Below are 16,551 nucleotides of genomic sequence, written 5' to 3'. Positions count from 1 at the left end.
TCGGGAGGCTGAGGCAGAGAATTGCTTGAACTCAGGAGGCAGAGGTTGCAGTGAGCCGAGATGCACCACTGCTCTCCAGCCTGGGCAACAGAGCGAGACTCCATCTCAAAAAAAAAAGAACTGTTAGGGGGCCAGGCTCATGCCTGTAATCCCAGCTCCCAGCACTCTGGGAGGCCGAGGTGGGTGGATCACCTGAGGTCAGGAGTTCGAAACAAGCCTGATCAACATGGTGAAATCCCGTCTCTACTAAAAATACAAAAATCAGCTGGGTGCGGTTATGGACACCTGTAATCCCAGCTACTCAGGAGGCTGAGACAGGAGAATCACTTGAACCCAGGAGGTGGAGGTTTCGGTGAGCCTAGATCATGCCACTGCACTCCAGCCTGGGCAATAGAGCGAGACTCTGTCTCAAAGAAGAAAAAGAACTGTTAGGGAAGTGCAAACTACTATACAGTGAGACATCATTTCACACCCACCAGATTGCCAAAGATGAAAAAATATCTGACAAAATCAAGCGTTGAAAGAAAGTACAACTTTGCTGTTGGGATTTTAAATTGAAACAGTAGCTCTGGAAAACAATCTGGCATCATCTGGTGAAACTGAAGACATGCATGCCTAGGATCCAGCAATCTCACTCCTAGGTAGGTAATGCCCCAGAGAAACCGTTGCACATGTGTTCCAGGGGACACACATAAGACTCAGAGCAAATGTCCATCAACAGCAGAATGGATAAGTCAGTTGTGATATGCAACGGAATATGTTTTGTTTTGTTTTGTTTTGTTGAGACAGAGTCTTGCTCTGTCACCCAGGCTAGTGTGCAGTGGCGCCATCTCAGCTCACTGCAACCTGTGCCTCCCGGGTTCAAGCGATTCTCCTGCCTCAGCCTCCCAAGTAGCTGGGATTACAGGCATGCACCACCACATCCAGCTAATTTTTGTATTTTTAGTAGAGATGGCATTTTACCATGTTGGCCAGGCTGGTCTCAAACCCTGACCTCAAGTGATCTGCCTGCCTCAGCTCCCAGAGTGCTAGGATTACAGGCACCCGGCTGATACGCAATGGAATATGAAGCCATATTCTAGTGAAAATGAATGAGATGACAGCTATAAGCACCAAGAGAAAAGACACTCACCAACATAATGTAGACAGAAAAAAGCAAGTTGCAAGAGTGCATACAATATGATACCATTTATATAAAGTTTTCAAAAGCATGGAAAACTAAACAATATGGGGATATATACAAACATGTGTAATAAGCCCATGGATAAGAAGGCCAAAGAATTACTACGTAAAATTCAACACGGTGGTTGTCTCTGGAAAGGAGGAATGGGTGGTGTTGGGGGCAGCACTGGGTGGGATGGGGAGCTTCAACAGCATTATTGTGTTTCATTAAGTTGACTGGTAGTTCTTCTTTATGGTTATTCTTCTTTATACTTTACCTACATGCTATATGTATTCTTCAGTAGTTTTCCAATATTACTTTTTATGTGGAATAAAAAAACCTCTAAAAACTTTTAAAAATAAAGACAACTCAACAACAACAACAACAACAACAAAGCTGGCAAAGGTTAGTGAACAGTTTACAAAAGAGGAAATCCAATGCCAATGAACATATGAAAAGATGTTCAACACTAGTAATTAGGGAAATGCAAATGAAGAAAACAAAGATACGTCAACAATCAGCCTTTGGTACGTTAAGATCATGTTTAGGTAAAACTTTGAAATATTTAAAACAATATAAATTGTTTATGCACACATGTGAAGTTAAAGAATAGAAACATGCAGGGATGGCACACATCAAATTCAGAGCAGTGGTTGGGCACAGTGGCTCACGCCTGTAATCCAAACACTTTGGGAGGCCATGGTGGGCTCATCACTGGAGCCCAAAAGTTCGAGACCAGCTTGGACAACATGGCAAAACCCTATCTCTATAAAAAATAAAAGATTAGCCGGGTGTGGTGGTGTGTGCCTGTGGCTATGGGAGGGTGAGGTGGGAGGATCATTTGAGCCCCGACGTCAAGGCTGCAGTGAGCAGTGTTTGTACCACTGCACTCCATCCTGGGGGACAGAGCAAGACCTCATCTAAAAAATTAGAGTAGTGGTTATCTCTGATGATAGAGAGAGGCATAGCATGAGGGAGGAATGTGAGGGGCTTCAGCTGAATCTGTAACATTTTATTTCTTTTTTTTTTTTTTTTTTTTTTTTTGAGACATCTCACTCTGTCTTCCAGGCTGGAGTGCAGTGGTATGATCTTGGCTCACTGCAATCTCTGCCTCCCGGGTTCAAGTGATTCTCATGCCCTAGCCTTCAGAGCAGCTGGGATTACAGGTGCCCGTCACGACACCCAGCTAATTTTTGTATTTTTAGTAGAGACGGAGTTTCACCACCTTGGTCAGGCTGGTCTTGAACTCCTGACCTCAAGTGATCCTCCCACCTCGGCCTCCCAAACTGCTGGGATTAGAGGCATGAGCTACCACGCCTGGCCTCTGTAACATTTTATTTCTGAAAGATAAAATAATTAAAATAAAAATTCGCTGGGCTGAATTTTTAATAATTTTTTAAAAGAACAAGTTAATGACTATCGTTTCATTCCTTGTGAGTCTGAACAACCTAATATGAATAAAATTTAAACAATTCCATTCAAGGCCGAGTGCAGTGGCTCGTGCTTGTAACCCCTGCACTTTGGGCAGCCTAGGTAGGTGGATCACCTGAGGTCAGGAGTTCGAGACCAACCTGGCCAACATAGTGAAACCCCATCTTCACTAAAAATACAAAAATTAGCCTGGTGTGGTGGCACACACCTGTATCCCCAGCTACTCAGGAGGTTGAGGAGGAGAATCGCTTGCACCCAGGAGGCAGAGGTTGCAGTGAGCCGAGGTCGCACGACAAAGCAAGACTCTTTCTCAGAAAAAAAAAAAAAGAAAAAAGAAAAACAAAACAATTCTATTCAAGACTGTCTAGAGCTTCTTGGCCTTTTCCTGTAAAATCTATCCCCCAACTTAATGACCTTATTTCTGGTTGGATTCACAATGACTGTTGGTGGCTGACTCAGAAAATTTACTTGGCCTCATCTTTAAAACGAGAAGGCTGGACTTCTGCAACCCTGGAAGCTCCTAACAACAGGTAGCCGAGAAGCATTTCACATTCAAGGGTTCCTTGGAGTGCTACAGCAGCAAGCTTTGCTTTGGCAACAGAAGGCTGCTTCAGCAGCTGAGCTGTGTTTCAAAGCTCCCAGCTGCTGCCTTCCTTCATTTTAATGCTGTATGAAAATAGCTGCTCACCCATTGGTCCTGGGCCCCATAGATATCAAACATGTCCTGAGGGGACACTTGGCTCAAAAGCCAGTGACATTTTGATTCCACTCCCAGCCTGAGTCTTCCCTAAGCAACTCATAAAGTTACTGAGAGGAACAACGCAAATATGTTCACCAATACCATTTCATCCCCTGAGGACTGGGTTAAAAAATGCTCTTAAATCAAACTTGTCCAGTCAGTGTCCCACAGGTCACATGTGACCCAGGACAGCTTTGAATGCACCCCAACACAAATTTGTAAACGTTCTTAAAACATTTGACTTTTTTTGCGATTTTTTTTTCTAACCCATCAGCTATCGTTAGTGTATTGTATGTGCAGCCCAAAACAATTCTTTTTCCAATGTGGCCCAGGAAAGTGAAAAGATTGGACACCCCTGTCTTAAATGATGGACTCTTTTACGGGACCTTTAAGTAATAAGTCCTTGTATGTTGTGTTTTCCTTAACAAACAAAATCTCTTTTCTTGGTAACATTCTTCCATAAGGCTATCAATCCAGATCTGTATTATATAGTAATGAGGCAGGAGAATAGGGAATTAGGGTAACCAAAGGTTAAGGTATAAGCAAAAGACCAGCAGGTGCAGCCAGTTCTAGGCAAGATTAGGCAGTAGACAGGCCACATTCTCACTCCTGTGATGAGACAGAAGGTTCCACTTCAGCCTCTGATTAACTGCGGACGAATCTCCACTTTAGCCTCTGATTGGTCACGGGCCAAACCTTCATAGAGTGTAACCAATCAGAGGTCTCTAATGGGCACCTAGGGGTGTTACCAAATACTTTTAGCTTAATAAAAACCCTTAAGAACATTGTAACGGGAACTCTTCGACCGCTTGCTCTAGCCTGATTCCACTCTGTGAGTTGTACTTTTGCTCCAGTAAGTCTGTGCTTTCCCGACTTCGTTGTTTTGTCTTTTGTTGCTTTGTGCGTTTTGTTCAACTCTTTATTCAAGACACCAAGAACCTGGACCATTCACAGTCAAGACCTTCCATCCAGTAAAAGTAACGTCCTCTAAACGGTTTCCCAACTCCCCCTCTGTCCCCTGCCTCCCTCCCCTCCCTCCCCCGCTCTCTCCCCTCCCTCCCCCCTCCTCCCTCCCCCCTCCTCCCTCCCCTCCTCTCTCCCCCCTCCTCCCCCTTCCCCCCAACTCCTCCCCCTTCCCCCCAACTCCTCCCCCTTCCCCCCAACTCCTCCCCCCTACCCCCCACTCCTCCCCATCTCATTGCTTTCAAGGCCATCTTTTTATTGTTGTTGTTGTTGGAGAGAGTCTCACTCTGTCACCCAGGCTCACTCACGCCCGGAGCACAGTGGCGTGATCTCAGTTCACTGCAACCTCTGCCTCCTGGGTTCAAGTGATTCTCCTGCCTCAGCCTCCGAAATAACTGGGACTACAGGCATGTGCCACCACACCTGGCTAATTTTTATTTTTTTTAAATTTATTTTTAGTAGAGATGGGGTTTTGCCATGTTGCCCAGGCTAGTCTCCAACTCTTGAGCTCAGGCAATCTGCCCACTTCAGCCTCCCGAAGTGCTTGGATTATAGGCGTGAGCCACTGTGCCCGGCCTCGAGGCCATCTTTTTTATTTTTATTTTTACTTTTGAGACAGAGTTTCTCTGTCACCCAGGCTAGAGTGCAATGGCACAATTCCAGCTCACCACAACCTCCGCCTCCCGGGTTCAAGTGATTCTCCTGTCTCAGCTCGCGGGTAGCTGGGATTATAGGCGCACACTACCACGCCCGGCTACTTTTTGTATTTTTTAAGTAGAGACGGGGTTTCACCATGTTAGCCAGGATGCTCTTGAACCCCTGACCTAAGGTGATCTGCCCACCTGGGACTCCCAAAGTGTTGGGATTACAGGTGTGAGCCGCCGTGCCTGGCCAAGGCCATCTTTTAAAAGGTAACTTTGGAGGCCAGGCACGGTGGCTCATGCCTGTAATCCCAGCACTTTGGGAGGCTGGGGCAAGCGGATCACAAGGTCAGGAGTTCAAGACCAGCCTGGCCAATGTGATGAAACCCTGTCTCTACTGAAAATACAAAATTAGCCAGGTGTGGTGGTGGCACATGCCTGTAGTCCCAACTACTCCAGAGGCTGAGGTAGGAGAATCACTTGAACCCGGGAGGCAGAGGTTGCAGTGAACCGAGATCATGCCACTGCACTCCAGTCTGGGCAACAGAGCCATCTCAGAGGAAATAAAAAAAAAAAAAAGTAGCTTTGGAATTGTTGAGCCACTATTAAGAAGCCTTCAGTGGTCCCCCATCACCCACAGGGAAAATCCAAACTCTTGGGTGTGGCTGTCTGCAGTGGCAGTTGGGAAGCATCACCTCTGTAAATACTAAGTGCCTTCATTCATATGAGGATTTAAGTTTTGCCCTAAATCCTTCCTTACCTTGTAATGCACCTAGAGCAAGAGGAGACAGGTGTTCCAACAAAGGCCTGGGGCCCTGTACTAGGGATCAGGCACTGTATATGATGCACCTCGCTGTGTGTGGCAAGGCTGAAAAGGGGCCTACAGTCCCTCTGCCTCTGCACCACCCTCCCTCTCCACCCTCAAGCCCCACCACTTCCTGCTGGAACCCTGTCATCTGGCCGTTTGGCTGATTCACTCTGCCTTGCACCAAACTTGTCCCCTTCCTGCCTCCAGTCTTGGGGCTCTCTCACTGTTCTCTCCACGCTCCTCCTCTCCAGCCTGGCACAAAGTGCTTTCTTCTGTTTTCAACCAAATGCCTATTGAGTACCTGCTTTGTGCTGGAGTGTCTAAGCTTTTTGTACACAATTAGAACAGGTTTTTTTTTTTTTTTTTTTTTTTTTAATTTAGGTGGATCCCATTGACTATGGCTGCATAACAAACACCCCCAACTTAGTGGTGTAAACAACTGCTTTATTATGCTCACAGTTTCTGTGGGTGGAGGATTTGGACAGGGCACAACAGGGATGGCCCGTTTCTCCTCTACGATGTCTGAGGCCTCAGCTGAGAAAACTCAAAGCTGGGGCCTAGAATTGTGCAGATGCTTCTTCACTCATGCGTCTGGGACCCGAACTGGGATGAATCAAAGGCTGGGCTCAGCTGGGACTATTGACCACAGCATGCACGTGGCCTCTCATACTTGTACTTCTCACTTGATGTGTTCTGAGAGTGTCCCCAGAGGGATGACTAGAAAGATCTAAGTGGGGCTGGGCGTGCTGGCTCATGCCTGTAATCCCAACACTTTGGGAGGCCAAGGTGGGTGGATCACTTGAGCCCAGGAGTTCGAGACCAGCCTGGGCAATATGGTGAAACCCCATCTCTACAAAAAACTTAAACTGGTCGGGCGTGGTGCCAGCTCCCGGGGAGGCTGTGGTGCCTGTGGTGCCAGCTCCCGGGGAGGCTGAGGTAGGAGGATGGCTTGAGCCTGGGAGGTTGAGGCTGCTGCTGCATAGCTTTTCCAAGTCTAGCCTTGAATGCCATGTAGTGTCACTGAAGCCATGTTTTATTGGTGGGAACACTCCCAAGTCCAGGTGTAAGGAGAGGAGACACAGACCCCACCCCTCAATGGGCAAAAGTGTCAAAGAATTAGGAGTTATGCTTTTAAATGGCCACAAGGCATCATTCTACTGTGGTGTACACTGTTATTTAAGTCCCTTATTTTTCTACTTCAAACGTTTGTGTCTTTTTCTTCTTCTACATGGTAAGCCCAGTGAAGCCAAAGCCTGGGTATTCCTGGAGTACCTACCTGGTCAGTCCCCTTTTGATACAGAAAACCCTTCGAAGCCATCTAATTCAATTCCATCATTAAATGGTGGCTCCAGGGCAACTTGCTGATTGACTGCTATTTAAAGGCCACAAATGCAAACTTTATTTTTTATTTATTTATTTTTTTGGAGATGGAGTCTGTCGCCCAGGCTGGAGTGCTGTGTTGCAATCTTGGCTCACCCATGTTCAAGCAATTCTCTTGCCTCAGTCTCTTGAGTAGCTGAGACTACAGGTCTCTGCCACCACGCCCAGCTAATTTTTGTATTTTTAATAGAGATAGGGTTTCACCATGTTGGCCAGGCTGGTCTTGGACTTCTGACCTCAGGGGATCCACCCACCTTGGCCTCCCAAAGTGCTGGGATTACAGGCGTGAGCCACTGTGCCCGGCCAAACTTTAGATCTCTAGCTAAGATTTTCTTACCTGATTTACTGCTGCAAGTAGAATAGCTGTTCTAGTTAAAACTCCTGACACCCAAATCTGTTGCAGTTTCTGCAGAAGATCTTGTAATCAAGTGGGTAGGGAACCTTGGACAAGCATAGCTCAAGGGCCCCACATGGGTGGGGCGCAGTGGCTCACGCCTGTAATCTCAGCACTTTGGGAGGCCGAGGCAGGCGGATCACAAGGCCAGGAATTCGAGACCAGCTTGACCAATATGGTGAAACCCCATCTCTACTAAAAAACAAAAAAAAAATTGAAAATTAGCTGGGTGTTGTGGTGCGCACCTGTAATCCCAGCTACTCATGAGGCTGTGGCAGGAGAATCGCTTGAACCTGGGAGGCAGAGGTTGCAGTGAGCCAAGATCGTGCCACTGCACTCCAGCCTGGGCAACAGAGCAAGACTGTCTGACAAAAAAAAAAAAAAAAAAAAAAAAAAGCCCCACATTTAAACCCTGTTGCTACTGGAGGATCCACTTTTGATGTGGTAACCTAGCAGAGAAGAGCAGAACCAGTGTGAAAACAAAGACAAAACTATGCAGAGTTCAAGTCACATTTGTGTTCTAGCAAGGCAAAAGCCTCTGCATTGGCTTTTTAGCCAGCTGAAAACGTATTTTCTGGAATGTTTTCCCACCGCCATTACCTGAACATTTCGGGGAATACAAATTCCAGACAAAACTTGAGGAAGGGAGTTGTCCTTGAGAGAAAACACTGGCTTAGAATTCTTCTCAATTGAGGATTTTAAAAAACAGGATGACCTTGAATTGAACGTCTTACAATCAGTGCAGGCCACTTTGATTCACTCCAAACTTGGAGGTCTCATTCACAGCAGTCTCTTGGTGGGGCGCATTGCAAAAATGTTATAACAGTGGTTGTTGCTATAACATCCCCCTAGAGACTGTTTGGGTCTTAATTAGATCATAACATATTATTTCCAAACTCTAAAGAGAACAAATAGCTTTCCTCCACGTCCTTGCCAACTTTCATCTTTTTGATATTAGCCATTCTAACAGGATGAGGGGTCGTCTCATTGTGTGGTTGTGTGTTGTTTTTTTTTTTTCCTAATTGACATAGTGTTCCTGTCATTTTTCCCTGCAATTGTTGTTGTACTTTTAATTTGCATTTCCCTAATAATTAGTGATGCTGAGCAGTTTTGCATGAACCTGTTGGCCATTTGTATGTCCTTTTGTGAAATATCTGTTCAGGTCCTTTGCCCATTGTAAAAATCAGGTTTTCTTGCTATTGAGTTTCTTGAGTTCCTTAAGGGGCTAATATACAAAATGTTTACCAGATGTGTGGTTTGCAAATATTTTTCCTACTCTGTGGAGTATCTTTTCACTTCATTAATTGTTTATTTTGCTGTACAAAAGCTTTTTAGTTTTATGCAACCACATTTGCCTATTTTTGCTTTTGTTGTTTGAGCATTCAAGGTCATAGTCAAAAAAGAAGAAGAAAAATCCTTGACTAGATCAGTGTTGTAGAGCAAGCTTATCCAACTTGTCACATGCGGCCCAGGGCGGCTTTGAATGAGGCTCAACACAAGTATGTAAACATTCTTAAAACATGACAGATTTTTTAGGCCAGGCATGGTGGCTCATGTACTTTGGCAGGCCGAGGTAGGCAGATCACCGGAGGTCAGGAGTTTGAGACCAGCCTGGCCAACATGGTGAAACCCTGTCTCTACTAAAAATACAAAAATTAGCCAGGTGTGGTGGTGTACACCTGTAGTCCCAAATAATTGGTAGGGGTGAGATCACGCCACTGCACTCCAGCCTGAGCAAGACTCTGTCTCAAAACAAACAAACAAACAAAAAACAAACAGAAAACTGAGGTTTCTTTTTTTCTTCTTTCTTTTTTAGCTCATCAGCTATCATTGGTGTTAGTGTACTGTATGTGTGGCTCAAGACAATTCTTCTTCCAATGTGGCCCAGAGAAGCCAAAAGATTGGACACCTTGTTGTAAGAGTTTTTCCACTAGTTTTTCTTCTAGCAGTTTTACAGTTTCAGGTCTTACTTTTTAAGTCTTTGACCTATTTTGAGATTTTTTTTCCACGGTATAAGATAAGGGAGCTGTACTTCTGATATTGTCACCTTGTTCCTGACTAGCAGCTGTAAGCGCCAAACAATAACAGAGGGCCAGACAGAAATGGAGTGCCCTGGCCGGGCGCAGTGGCTCACACCTGTAATCCCAGCACTTTGGGAGGCCAAGGTGGGTGGATCATGCGGTCAGGATTTCGAGACCAGCCTGGCCAAGATGGTGAAACCCTGTTTCTACTAAAAATACAAAAATTAGCCAGGCACGGTGGCGGGTGCCTGCAATCCCAACTACTCGGGAGGCTGAGGCAGGAGAATCACTTGAACCTGGGAGGCAGAGGTTGCAGTGAGCCAAGATTGCACCACAGCACTCCAGCCTGGGCGACAGAGCAAGACTCCATCTCAAAAGAAGGGAGGGGAAAGGAAAGGGGAATGGAAAGAAGGGGAAGGGAAGGGAAAGGGAAGGGGACGGAAGGGGAATGGAACGGAAAGGGAATGGAACGGAAAGGGAATGGAATGGAAAGGGAATGGAACGGAAAGGGAAGGGAACGGAAAGGGAAGGGAACGGAGGAAAGGGAAGGGAACGGAGGAAAGGGAAGGGAACGGAGGAAAGGGAAGGGAACGGAAAGGGGAGGGAACGGAAAGGGAAGGGAAAAGGAAAGGGAAGGGAAAAGGAAAGGGAAAGGAAATGGAAAGGAAGGGGAAGGGAAAGGAAGGGGAAGAGGAAGGGAAAGGAAGGGGAAGAGGAAGGGAAAGGAAGGGGAAGGGAAAGGAAGGGGAAGGGAAAGGAAAAGGAAGGGGAAGGGAAAGGGAAAGGAAGGGGAAGGGAAAGGGAAAGGAAGGGGAAGGGAAAGGGAAAGGAAGGGGAAGGGAAAGGGAAAGGAAGGGAAGGGAAAGGGAAAGAAAGGGAAGGGAAGGTGTGTCCTCGGAAGCCACTCACACCTCACTAGGACTCAGGCTCGGACCTTTTCCCAGGGAGCTAAGGCAGCCTCTAGATATTTTAATAAAGCTGAATATGGATCAGCCTGTAGTGTTCCTAAACTCATTAGCTACACTTCTCAGAATTTCTTTGCAGTTTGGATTTGTGAAACCACCAGGCAGACAGGAGAATTGATTGGCTGTAACTGATTGGGAATGAATGTCTATTGTCAGATGCTTTCCTGAGGTGTGACCAAAAAGTTTGGAGTAGTAAAAGCCAAGGTCAAAGTTCCAGCTTGACCTGCTCTGTGAGGTGTCCCCTCACCTCCCTAGGTGGAATTAATCACTCTTGCCTGCCTTCCCAGACCTTGGGTCTCCTTACTGTGGTGGAAATGTTCCTTCAAGGGACTTGCCCCCAAACCACAAGCTCCTCAAGATGCACTGGCAGAGGAGGCAGGCTTTGTTTCTTTCGCCCAGCCCTCCAGAGTTCAGCAGCCAGAGGTTCTCCTCACCTGTTAATCACAATGACTCAAATCTCACAATAATCCCAAAATGGAGGAACCTCATAAAACTGGGATAAGAAAATGAAAAGCAGAAGTTTTACTGGATTGTCAGCAGAGCTGATCAAAAGAAATTGGAGGCCCTTTAGAAATCAAGTTTTGGCAGAAAGAAAACCACCCAAGGTCTTGTCTTATGACACAGTGGGGAGTGGGGCTGTGCCGTACCTGTGAATCAGTGTTTACTATCACAGTTCAGCTAGCTCTGGGGACAAAACACTTCACAGGCTGTGGTAGATATGGCAACAGAAACCCATGGACTTCTCCGGGGGTTCATGCCATCACTGTGGGATTCCCCTGGCCTGGAACATCACCCCACAGCACCTCCAAGTTGCATCCCTTTAGGGGTTTCCATTCCCCCCAAGTCCATTGTAAAAGGGGCCGTCTGAAGTTGGCTAATTTGGGGCCCTGTAGTCCACTCTCCTTACTGCTGCCTCAAGACCCAGGTCTGTTCAAATAGCACCTCTCTGCAGAGACTTTTCCAGCTGTGGGGGAGGATTGCTGCTGTGTACCACAGCGCGTGGGCTCTCCTCTTTCAAACACAATTACACGGTATTGATGACATTTAACCATTATCTCTCCTACTCTCTGGGAGCTCCCTGGGTACAGTTACTATGTTTTGTTTATTTATTTATTTATTTAGAGATGGAGTTTTGCTCTTGTTGCCCAGGCTGGAATTCTATGGTGCGATCTCAGCTCACTGCAATCTCCGCCTCCCGGGTTCAAGTGTTTCTCCTGCCTCAACCTCTTGAGTAGCTGGGATTACAGGCACCCGCCACCATACCTGGCTAATTTTTTGTATTTTTAGTATCGGCTAGGCTGGTCTCGAACTCCTGACCTCAAGTGATCCACCCACCTCAGCCTCCCAAGGTGCTGGGATTATAGGTGTGATCCACTGCGCCCGGCTGAGACAATGTTTTATTCACCTTTCCTCTCTCTGGCCTTAGCCCAGTGCCTGACACAGAATGTTTGTTCACTTGAACCTTGGTGAGGCTCCTTGGGAGAGTGGATCACAAGTCTACGCAGAGTGACCCATGACCTGCAAAGCCCACCTACCAACATCAGGGTGACGAGAGGGGAGTGCAAGTGGGGCTGGTGGGTCTGTGGGTCCCTACCAATTCCTGAGGCTGTGGGAAAAACAACAGTCTGGCTCTGTGACAGGGCCCAGTAATCCAAGTGGCCAATATGAGTGTTTAGAGGAACAGCTTCAGAACAAACAATGGCTGTGAAAGCTGAGGAAATGATGCTGCAAGGGATGGGAGTCACAGCCTGCACTTTGGTTCCACAAATAGAGTGGAGAAATGGTGGAGGAGGGGCCTCCTCACATGGGAACCTCCTATGGGAGGCTGCAAGCAGTGCTCTGGGATGCTCACAAACCACAGGCTTGGTGCCCTGAGAAGCCAACAGCTCACCTCATCGCAGGCCTCAGTGTCTACTGCAGGCTGCTCTCCCTGCCCTTACAAGCCCGGAAGACATGCCTGGCAAACCCACACAGAACATCTGAGCAGACAACACAAACCCCACAGCCCCAGGGAGTTTGGGGTGCAGAGAGTTAGTACCTTACTCCTAGGTTTATAAAATACAAAGTCCCTATCTGTCTTCTCTTTAAAAGGATTTTGTCCTCCTCCCAATGAGATTTACAAAGTGGGGGACAAAACAATTTTAAAAATATAAAGATACAAATCCATAGTATTTATAATAGATTATAAGAGAGGTCATTTTAATCCTGGCCCTTCCTTCTGCAAGGTCTCTGTAGGGCAGAACCAGTACAAAGGCAGTGGAAATCCAGGAAAAAGGATGAAGTTTACATGAGGTGGGACTATTCACCAGCAGCTACAGCTGCCCGGTGGTGGAATGAGCTGTCCTATGATGATGGGAAGGGTAAGCTGAGGCTGTAGGGTGAGCAGTGATTCCAACATTTTAGTTATAATGAACTTTTGTTGTAAAATGTATGACTCTTTAAATGTCTATTATTGAGCTGGGCATGGTGCCTGTAATCCCAATACTTTGGGAGGCCGAGGTAGGAGGATTCCTTGAGGACAGGAGTTTGAGACCAGCCTGGGCAACATAGCAAGGCTCTGTCTCTACAAAAAGAGTTAAAAATTAGCCAGGCATGGTGGCATATGCCTGTAGTCCCAGCTGCTCAGGAGGCTGAGGCAGGAGAATCGCTTGAGCCCAGGAGTTCGAAGTTCTAGTGAGCTATGATCATGCCACTGCCCTCCAGCCTGGGTGACAGAGACCCTGTCTCAAAAAAATCATTCAGTACATGCATGACAAAGAGCTACTTGAAACTAAGCCACACTTAAATTTTTATTGAATTGCAATCTACACCTATTTGCTGTGAGGGACATGCTTATTTGGCCCAAAGACAATATTTGATGCACATGTGGATTTGAGGGTCCTCTGCTGTCAAAAGGGGGTTAATGGTCCACAGATGCATAATAAATTCATGCATGGAGTAAGCAGAGGTCGGAGTGATAAGCTTCCCAGTATCAAAACTATATAAATGTAGTCATTTATACATTATGTGCCAGTCCTGTAACGTGTGATGTTAAGGACCCGATGGTCCAGTATGGGCACATCAGGAAGCTTGTGCAATCTCTCTCCAGCCCTTGGGACTTTGTATGGCCCAGCCTGCTCTGTACTTCCTACCTCTCTGTTCTCTCTGAAGCAAGGTCCTGAGGTCTGTGTGGTGTCATCTCCCAAAGTAGGCCCCCACCTTCTCCCCAGCCCCTGGGGCTAGCTGCAGAGAAGGTATTTGTGACTGCAGCTTCTCACCTTCCCATGAAGCCCCAGGACACAAATCTGGGAACCTTTTGACTCTGCTGCTAACACAGCAAATAGGAGGCTCCCAAATTAACACACCAGGGATGTAATTAGGGTCTGTAATCAGGAAGTCCTTGTACTCATGGACTGTAGTTAATTTATAATTCCTGACTCTCTCAGGAAGTTGCTTTTGGCTTAAATCCTCTGGCTCCATACCCCAAAGGTAATGATTATCAAACCACCCCCACTTCTGATTCTGCCTTTACTAAGCAACCAAGGTCTGAAAACTATGTCCAAGCCCATGAGTAGATGGCAGTTTTGGGGGAAAGGGGCATTTTGCATTTCTGAGAACCTCTCTAATTTTCCTCAGGTAGGAAATATGACCTGTAAATATGGATGTTGGTCATTAACATTAAAGACATACATAGTGTTGGCAAACCTTGTCTCTAAAATCACAGATGATGAGAAACTGTTGTTTGGAATCATTTCAGTGGGAATGAAACGTCCCGGTCTTGTCTGAAGACTGGGCATGGGGGTCATTTCACATCATTCCACACAAAGACACAGCTTCAGCATCAATCCTCCCCGGGGGCCAGCACTCCATATTTATCTTAACTTTTATACTTATAAGGAACAAGGACCCTGAGTCTGTTTCTCAGCCCTGCTGCTAATCAGAATGTGATGTTCCTAGTGAAGCCTAAAATAATGTTTTTAATAGGACATGATTCTCCCCAGACCACACGACTCTTGTAAGTGACTGACCACTGACATCTCCAGCCCCTGTGAACATTCTCCTGTCTCCTGAACAAAGATTACTGAGAAACAAAATTCCTAAACTTCCCGTGCTTCAGGACTACCCAATCCACAGCTGACCCCACTTCCTCTGGTCTCAGACTCACTGAGCATAAGCACAAGCCCTAAACAAAGCCTCTTCTAGTCCCTCTTCCTGAGCTTCTCCTCTGTCCTCCATAGCATGCAGTCTCCCTTGCTACAGCAAGTTAATAAAACTAACTTTGGGCCAGGTGTGGTGGCTCACACCTGTAATTCCAGCACTTTAGGAGGCCAAGGTGGGAGGATCACGAGGTCAGGAGTTCAAGACCAGCCTGGCCAACATGGTGAAACCCCGTCTCTATTAAAAATACAAAAAAAAATTAGCCAGGTGTGGTGGTGCACACCTGTAATCCTAGCTACTCAGGAGGCTGAGGCAGAAGAATTGCTTGAACTCGGGAGGTGGAGGTTGCAGTGAGCTGAGATTGCGCCACTGCACTCCAGCCTGGGTGACAGAGCAACTCAGAAAAAAAAAAAAAAACTTTGACCGCACGTGTGTTCCTGGTTGTCTTTTTCTGATGAGCTTTATCATAATGACTGGGTTCAAGCCATTTCCTCTCCATGAGGTCAGTTTGTAGATAGATACTAATTTCCATATGATTACTACATGCCAAGCACTATGTATATAATTTGTGCTACATATTTTATTCAAGCTTTTGAGACTCTGTGAAGAAGGTATCATTCCCTCATTTTCAGATGAGGAAACTAAGGCTCAGATTAAGAATTTCAGTAGTATACTGCTAATAACCAGAAGAGGTGGAATTAAATCTAAGTCTTTTCTAGTGGGGTATCATCCAATCAAACATAGTAAATATTAAAGACATTTATGAACAAAGGGATGAGGGGTTTCTGAGGGACCATCTGAGAGAGTAGGGGGGAGATATCTTAATGCTTAAGGTATATCTTACAGAGTGAGTCTGAGTTTGTCATATGAAAAAATGGGAAAAGGGTGCTCTAAAAAGAGTAGTGGCCAAGCACAGTGTCTCACTTGTAAACCCAACACTTTGGGAGGCTGAGGTGGGTAGATCACTTGAGGTCAGGACTTTGAGATCAGTCTGGCCAACGTGGTGAAACCCTGTCTCTACTAAAAATACAAAAATTAGCTGGGTGTGGTGGCGCATGCCTGCAATCCCAGCTACTCGGGAAGCCGAGGCAGGAGAATCGCTTGAACTCTGGAGGCAAAGGTTGTGGTGAGCCGAGATGGTGCCACTGCACTCTAGTCTGGGTGACAGAGTGAGACTCCATCTCAAAAAAAAAAAAAGTATATGCAAAGCTTGGCATTGAAAGATATGGTGAGGTTGCCAGGCATGGTGGTTTGTGCCTGTACTCACGGCTACAGGGAGGTAGACTGCTTAAGGCCAAGAGTTTGAAACCAGCCTGGGCAACATAGTGAGATCCTGTCTTTAAAACAATTAAAAACAAAAATTAGCTGGCCATGGTTCCACATGCCTATAGTCCTAGCTAATTGGGAGGCTAAGGCAGGAGCACTGCTTGAGCCCAGGAGTTTGAGGATGTAGTTAGCTATGATTGTGCGACTGCACTCCAGTCTGGGTGACAAGAGTAAGACCCCATCTCTTAAAAAAAAAAGTATGGTGAGTTTGAAAAATAGCAAAAAGCAGAGAAGTGAAAATGACTGTAGTGGATAGAAGGGCAGCATGGAGGATGAAAAGAGTAGAAACAGACTGGAGACAGGAAAGCCAGGTAGGAGGTGGTCTCTGTAATCAGGCAAGAACTGATAAGGGTTTAGACTAAGGAAGAAACAGTGGACATGAAGACAAGAAGCTGGACTCACAAAAACATTTTGGAGGTAACATAAGCAGGATTTTGACAACAGAATCGTTTGTTGTATGAAGATCCTGGACTGAATGAAATCCAGGGTTTGGGAGATTTGAAGGGATGATGACCCATTAAATGAGCTGGCAAATACAGGTGGTAAAGCAGGTCTGGGATGTTCAGAGAAGGATGGGAACACAG

The sequence above is a fragment of the Macaca mulatta genome, chromosome 3, assembly GCF_049350105.2.
Source record: "Macaca mulatta isolate MMU2019108-1 chromosome 3, T2T-MMU8v2.0, whole genome shotgun sequence".
In the NCBI taxonomy this organism is placed as follows: Eukaryota; Metazoa; Chordata; class Mammalia; order Primates; family Cercopithecidae; genus Macaca; species Macaca mulatta.
Note: the sequence above shows the minus strand (reverse complement) of the source record.